The sequence below is a fragment of the Phyllobates terribilis genome, unplaced genomic scaffold (assembly GCF_046119375.1).
Source record: "Phyllobates terribilis strain yellow unplaced genomic scaffold, ASM4611937v1 Scaffold_119__1_contigs__length_5224398, whole genome shotgun sequence".
NCBI lineage: Eukaryota > Metazoa > Chordata > Amphibia > Anura > Dendrobatidae > Phyllobates > Phyllobates terribilis.
This window is the reverse complement of record NW_027362879.1, coordinates 538,939-547,779: the sequence shown is the minus strand read 5'-3', so window position 1 is coordinate 547,779 and position 8,841 is coordinate 538,939.

Below are 8,841 nucleotides of genomic sequence, written 5' to 3'. Positions count from 1 at the left end.
ATAGCTTCAAAAACCCCTAACGGTTTTGCAATTGTCAAAGTTCATGCCCATAAAAAGTCTGATGATGATGATCTGTTGGAAATGCAACTGCAGATACGTTAGCCAAAGAGGCAGCCCTGATAGAAGTGTTTGAGCCTGAACCTCTCGAGGTTTCAGCAGTTCAAAGAACAGACACGCATATCCCTTCTTTTGCGGAAGAACAAGAAAAAGATACAACTCTTGTTGCTTCCCGGGTTTTGTGTCATGACCTAAATGGGGACTTGCATCCTGTTGTACCAAAACATCTACAGGATGAGTTCACGAGATATAATCATGACAGCTTGGGTCATTTGGGCCAACAGAAATTGTTAGGCATTCTCAGAGAGATTTTACTGGGAAAAGATGGAAGAGACTGTATGAAATATTATTCAATCATGCCTCATTTGTGCCCAAATTAATCCAAGACAAAAAGGACAGAAATCGCCAATACTGCGAACTGCACCTGCAGATGGTCCATGGTCTACGTTACAAATAGACTATATTGGTTCATTACCATCAGGTAAAAATGGTCTCAGGTATGCATTGGTTGTAGTAGATGTTTTTTCTAAATGGGTTGAAATTTTACCTGTCAAGAAAGATGATGCTTTGTCTATAGCTAGAGCATTAGTTAATCGTGTCTTTTGTACTTGGGGGATCCCAAGAAAGATTACCTCTGATCGAGGAAGTCACTTCACAGGAAGAATCATGCGAGCAGTTTGTACTATTCTAGGGGTACAATAGTTTCATGTACCTTACCATCCACAGTCTGCTGGTATTGTGGAAAGGATGAATAGGACAATAAAATCCAGAATTGCCAAAATGTTATTGGACAAAGGTAATGCTTGGGTGGATGCCTTTTGTACTGTTGAGTGTTAGAGGAACAACTTCCTCCACAACTCCATTTACTCCTTTTGAACTAATGACAGGAAGAAAAATGCTATTGATTTTCCCACATGAACCATTTTTGTCCACACCTCAAAAAGATGCTGTTCCAAGGTCCAAATGGTTGCAATTGTTGCAGGAAAACTTGAAAACCTTTCTTCCACATGAATGCAGAGGATGGAGCCACCATATGAATCCAAATTCAAAAAAGGGGCTCTAGTCATGATTAAATCTTTCAGGAAGAGTGGACCTTGGGAAAGAAACTGGGAGGGTCCCTTTGAAATAATCGACACCATGGGACAAGTTATGATCCTAGTGCAACCAGCATCCAACATGGTTAAAAATATCCGCAGACAACAAAAATTGTGGGTACACGTTGATCAATGCAAATTGTATATTGCAAAATAATGATACTGCATTTCTTTTAGGAAGAAATGGATTCCAATAAGAGCTGGAATACGGAATACCATGTCCTTGATGGAAGGGATTCAACACCAATCCTTCAAGAAAAGAAAAGGTTTCCCAGGAAAAGCTACTATCTGATGGGAACCACATTTCTGCTACTTTGTACTATTTCAATTCTGATCTACACAGAAGACATTTTATATCATGGAACAAATACTAGTGAAGTGAATGGACATATCAAAGGAACTTTACATTCACGGAAACCAAGAGGATCAAGTATACAAAATTTAATAGATGAAGATAAGCCAGACGATTCAGTAGATATTACTGGGAACATTTGCATGGGTTATGATGTAAAATGCTGAATTGAGCTACACTTCATACACGACACTTAATATTACATGCTGCCATAGGATCTAAGTCTAAATTTACACAATTACAAGGAGATTAGATACATTATTAGATACATTATGTATCACATGACATGACAGGCATATGGGAATGTAATCCTACAGATGTGTTATACTAGAATATAGAGATAAGAGGTGAAGAGAAAGCTGTGTGGTCGGGTGATATTACTAATGATATGCTTGCAAAAGGGAAAGTTAGAACATCCGAAACAGAGATTATGTTAAAGATACAACTTTTGGGGAAATTTTTTATCCTTCATTACTTTCTATTACAGAAGGAGATGAAGATTGGGTAAAAACATGGAACTTCCAGCTAACCAGAGAATCAGTACAAGTATCTGTAGTTTTTACAGTAACAAATACTATCGCTCCAGAAGTAAGGGTTGCACCACAAGCAGAACATAGTCAAGAAAATATGTCGTCTCTTTTATTGAAATGCAACACAAGGTTAGAGTTACCTCCCGAGTCTTTGTTAACATGGACCAGAAACAAAATATTTTTGGGAAGTTTTTCAAATGGTCCAACAAATGTTATACATAGAAGTCAATACGGGAATGTGAGATGGTTGCATAAGAATTTTGATTTTTCTCTAGATAATCCATCTCCTAAGGATTCGGGACTTTACCAATGTTGTGTTTTAACTGAAAATAATTACAAACAATGTAAAGATGTAAATGTTTGGTCAGCAGTAGATAATGTATGTACACAGACAAGGTTTCAACCATCTACTCCTTTCCAAATCAATCAATTCCAATCTAAACCTCTATTAAGGGATGGAGTGTTGATGACTATGGTCTGGACTTTTAACATGTCTAGTTGGAAAATCTCATCCAGATATCCCCAATTTCAATCACATCTCATTAACATGGAGATGGGAATAGAACAATGGTTTGGGAAAAGAACGTCAACACATATTAGAAGTAAGAGGGGGATATTAGAAGGTATTTTGGGGGGGATTAGGAACAGTGGGAAGTTTAATTAATACTATGGACATTCATACACAAATCAGATTTAGAAAATATTGGGTATATTGGAGGCAAAGGAGTAAAAAATTTGAAAAGTTTGCATCAACTCCTTGAAAAGATGGTTTTGAACACTGCTGCTGTGTTGGGATCTTCAGTGTCACATTTACAAGATGCTACTTTAGCTCTAATAGAAAGTGAACAGAAATCCCAAGTGGCCAGAGCATGTCTAGAAATTCAGATTGAATATTCTACCAATCTGAAAATGATTGCACAAGCATTGGAAAGTGGAATTACACCTTTAGGAATAATGAGAAATTTGCCTACAGAATATAATTTTGCGTTAAATCACACAGATTTGTGGGTAAATAAGTGGTTAGGATGTGAACAGAACATTTGTATAGGAACACTAATCCCAATATCGGGAAGAGAAGAAACCATGGTTCCTATTACTGTTCTGGGCATTCCTGTTAGTAATACACAATTACTATATTATCTATTACAGTACACAGATTTTGCATTTGATGGTACCAACACTGAACAATTAGACATTTCTTCATACTTACATTTTGTTTCTAAGGTAATGTGTCTACCTGGACAGGATAAAGTCATTTATAACTTGTGTTTCCATAATCATACCTCATGTCATGCCAGAGTTGAGAATGTGCACACGATACATGATTTGGTGACCCCAATAAGCTCAAACAAAATTTGTTTCCAAGTTATGTCAGAAAAAGAAGTTGTTTCTGTATTCTTCTCATCTTGTGTACATGCTGAAAATCTGACCATAGTTTTCACACTTCCCTCCGTACAATATAAACCTATCTCCAAGAAGGAAGTATTAATATTACGTCAATAGGGACAAGAAATCTGAAAATCCTTCCTATACAGTTCAGTTTGTCACAAATACACTGCTCAAAAAAATAAAGGGAACACTTAAACAACAGAATATAACTCCAAGTAAATCAAACTTCTGTGAAATCAAACTGTCCACTTAGGAAGCAACACAGATTGATAATCAATTTCACATGCTGTTGTGCAAATGGAATAGACAATAGATGGAAATTATGGGCAATTATCAAGACACCCTCAATAAAGGAGTGGTTCTGCAGGTGGGGACCACAGACCACATCTCAGTACCAATGCTTTCTGGCTGATGTTTTGGTCATTTTTGAATGTTGGTTGTGCTTTCACACTCGTGATAGCACGAGACGGACTCTACAATCCACAGAAGTTGCTCAGGTAGTGCAGCTCATCCAGGATGGCACATCAATGCGAGCTGTGGCAAGAAGGTTTGCTCTGTCTGTCAGCGTAGTGTCCAGAGGCTGGAGGCGCTACCAGGAGACAGGCCTGTACACCAGGAGATGTGGAAGGGGCCGTAGGAGGGCAACAACCCAGCAGCAGGACTGCTACCTCCGCCTTTGTGCAAGGAGGAACAGGAGGAGCACTGCCAGAACCCTGCAAAATGACCTCCAGCAGGCCACAAATGTTCATGTGTCTGCAAAAACGGTTAGAAACCGACTCCATGAGGGTGGTATGAGGGCCCGATGTCCACAGATGGGTGTTGCACTCACAGCCTAACACCGTGCAGGACGCTTGGCATTTGCCACAGAACACAACACCAGGATTGGCAAAGTATCAACTGGCGCCCTGTGCTCTTCACAGATGAAAGCAGGTTCACACTGAGCACATGTGACAGACGTGACAGAGTCTGGAGACGCTGTAGAAAGTGATCTGCTGCTTGCAACATCCTTCAGCATGACCGGTTTGGCAGTGGGTCAGTAATGCTGTGGGATGGCATTTCTTTGGAGGGACTTACAGCCCTCCATGTGCTCGCCAGAGGTAGCCTGACTGCCATTAGGTACCGAGATGAGATCCTCAGACCCCTTGTGAGACCATATGCTGGTGCGGTTGGCCCTGGGTTCCTCCTAATGCAGGACAATGCCAGACCTCATGTGGCTGGAGTGTTTCAGCAGTTCCTGCAAGATGAAGGCATTGAAGCTATGGACTGGCCCGCCCGTTCCCCACACCTGAATCCAATTGAGCACATCTGGGACATCATGTCTCTCTCCATCCACCAATGTCACGTTGCACCACAGACTGTCCAGGAGTTGGCGGATGCTTTAGTCCAGATCTGGGAGGAGATCCCACAGGAGACCATCCGCAACCTCATCAGGAGCATGCCCACGTGTTGTAGAGAGGTCATACAGGCACGTGGAGGCCACACAGAATACTGAGCCTCATTTTGACTTGTTTTAAGGTCGTTACATCAAAGTTGGATCAGCCTGTAGTGTGTTTTACTACTTTAATTTTGGGGGTGACTCCAAACCAGGCCTCCATTGGTTAATAAATTTGATTTCCATTGATGATTTTTGTCTAATTTTATTGCCAGCACCTTCAACTTTGTACAGAACAAAGTATTCAATGAGAATATTTCATTCATTCAGATCTAGGATGTGTTATTTGAGTGTTCCCTTTATTTTTTTGAGCAGTGTATATAATTTCCCTTGGGATATGTGGACAAATGAGATAAAGACAAAGGTTTGTTAAATTTGTTAACAAAACAACTAAAAGAATCTGAAATTGTATTCAGACATGAACAAGGCCATTTAAATGATATTGAACATGAATGGACAAGTATGTCAGGCTCATCTTGGTGGAAAAATCTAGGAAGATCAGTAACTAGTTGGTCACAGTCTTCAGCAAAAATGGCAGCAGGAAATGTATTAACAAATCCAATCATAATCATATTTATTTTGATCTTGCTGAGCATTTTTTATCAGATTTTTATGTGTAAAATTAAGAAAATATATTAAAAGATAAAGACAGAAATTAAAAAGGAAGATGGTCTTTATTTTTAATTTAGAAGCTTTTGGGAACTCAGATGACATTCAATACAGGAGTTGATACAAGGTTTTCAGAATAAGGAATGAATGTGATACGAATGGTGAGAGAATGAGTTTAGGATTGATTATGATATTTCTTAAATCATAATCAGGGGGGACTGTAAAATATTAATCTCTAATGATAAAATAAATACATAATAAGAAACTTTGAAGCTCTGGTTCGAACCATATTCAGTTTTAAACATTTTTAGAGCGAGACTGAGGGGTTATTTTGAAGATCTTGGCAGAGACACCTGTTCTGTATGTCAAACCTATAGGGCTCTTGTCAATATGGGTTATTTGGCGATAACTAATGATCCTTAAAGGTCACTAGCCATATGTTTAAAATATACCAACATAAAGTAATTGTGCACGTAGCCAAAAGGCTTATTCCATGAGTTACTAGTTTTGTTCTAACATGGTAGAAGTTACTAATATACCAGAAAGCCGCCATATTGGGTTATGAAACTGTAAAAATAATCTCCAATGTATGTCTATGAGGCGAGATGGTATATAAGGAGAGCCAGACATGAATGGGCAGATGTCTCATACCTTGAGAATCTCCACCACGGACCATCTCATGCTGTATACTTAAGAACTTATGAATGTTGCTTTCTCTCTTATAACCTGATACTTCTTTCTGTGCTATCAACTATTTTTTTCCTTATTTTGTAACCACTTTTGAATAAACCTTAAACAAGCTTTTGTTTTATCCACACAATTCAATATTGCTTTCCTTCCAATCCTCACTGTACTCTTACTCCAATGTAAGCGTTATATTTGTAACAGTGATGGAAAAGTATCATAGTCTTTAGTAAGTGGGCAGCTCCTCACACCTCGTACACACGCGGCTCCGCTCCGTACACACGGCTCTGCTCCATACACCTCAAACACATGGCTCCGCACACCTCGTACATGCGCGCCTCCGCTCCGCACACCTTGTACAAGCGTACACCTCCACTCTGTACACCTCAAACACATGGCTCCTCACACCTCGTACACACGGCTCCGCTCCATACACCTCAAACACATGGCTCCGCACACCTCGTACATGCGCACCTCCGCTCCGTACACCTCGTACACACGCGGCTCCGCTCCGTACACCTCGTACACACGCGGCTCCGCTCCGTACACCTCGTACACACGCGGCTCCGCTCCGTACACCTCGTACACACGCGGCTCCGCTCCGTACACCTCGTACACACACGCCTCCGCTCTGTACACCTCGTACACGCGCGGCTCCGCTCCGTACACCTCGTACACGCGCGGCTCCGCTCCGTACACCTCGTACACGCGCGGCTCCGCTCCGTACACCTCGTACACGCGCGGCTCCGCTCCGTACACCTCGTACACACACGGCTCTGCTCCGTACACCTCGTACACACGCGGCTCTGCTACATCCACACTGTAAACCCCTCCTGACCCCACACATAAACTTCAGCTCATCCAGCACCATGACAACCAGCACAGCAGAGTCCTGCATCAACTGAGGCCCCTGATCATGTGACCCCTGACTCCTCCCCTCCTGTGACCTCATCACAGGTCCTGTGCGCACAGAGCAGCCATATATGTGGTGGCGGCTCTGCAGGTGTAGGTATGTGGAGACCCCCATTACTGGGCGCAGGGGGCATTAACCCCTTCAGCACGGAGACTCTTTTGGGGTCTTGTGTTGCCCCTTTATAAGAATCATAAGGTTTTTGTTCTGTTTCCTGTAATAGATACATACGACCCAACTATGGAGACAGGAAGGGAGGAAACATATTGTTCTCATAGTACAGGACCCCTTTACTGCCCCACAGTGTAATGCCCCCATTATGCCCCTTATGCAGGATGTATGATGCCCCCACACAATGTAATGCCCCCATTATGCCCCTTATGCAGGATGTATGATGCCCCCACAAGTGTAATGCCCCCATTATGCTACTTATACAGTATGAATGATGCACCCACACAGTGTAATGCCCCCATTATGCCCCTTATGCAGGATGTATGATGCCCCCACACAGTGTAATGCCCCCATTATGCCCCTTATGCAGTGTGTATGATGCCCCCCACAGTAAAATGTTCCCCCAGTACCACCTGAGGTTTTACAGTTGGAATAATCCCTCTGGAGTTGGTTTTCCCTTTGCCTGCTCCCCTCCATGTATACCCTCGAGCATGTATACAGGCATGTAGGGGAGCAGGCCTTACTAGATATCGAGGCTTTGTACAGTAATATACCACATGAGGATGGTATCAGAGGGGTAAGACATTTCTTGAAATCGAGATCGATAGAGTGTAGCAGACATAATGACTTCATGGAGGATCTTCTAAAATTCACTCTTACTCATAACTTCTTTCTTTTTGACAGGAAGTACTTCCACCAGCTCAGGGGTACTGCGATGGGGAGCCCCAGTGCCCCCTCGTATGCTAATCTATTCCTGTGCTGGTGGGAGGAAACCACAATATTCAGGGATGATCATAAATGGTGGCATCCATATATTGGGGTATGGTATAGATATATTCACAAAATTTTTCTAATCTGGTCAGGGACGAGTGAAAAGTTTATTGAATTTGTTAGGGAACTCAACGTCAATAGAGTGGGCCTGAGATTTATATCAGAATTCAACTATTACCAGTTGCCTTTCCTGAATGTACCAATCAAGAAAGTACGGGATAAGACCATAGGGACACTCATCTATCAAAAACCTGCAAGCACTAATAAACTATTGAAGTGGGATAGTCACCACCCCATCCTCCTTAAAAAAAAGCAATATCCAAGGGCCAATTTTTACGGTTGAGAAGAGACTGCTTTAATGTCACAAATTTTAATATACAGGCAATAGACATGAACACCAGATTCATGAAAAAAGGGTACCAACAGTACATTTTGGATTCCGCACGATTGTTTGCAGAAAATCGGGAGAGACAGACATTCCTCTATAGCTAACCAAGAGAGCAAGAAAAAGATGGGATAACACGAGTAATAGGAACTTAAAAGAATCAGAGTGACCATATCTTTAATATCCTCAGAAAACCCTGGCCGACCTGGACCTGAGGGTGCTGTGGGATCTACTCCCACAATACGTTTCAGAAAGGGTTGGTCAATTAGGGACTGTTTAGTGCATATTTTCGATAAAAACCTGCACCCAAGTGGACTTGGCTGGATAGAAGAACCTCGAGAAAGTTGTATATGTAATTGGATGAGACCATGTAAATATTTCTCGAGTTCCTCTACAGGTAAAATCTTTTTCCAGAGGGATTATTCCAACTGTAAAACCTCAGGACTTTTATATATGG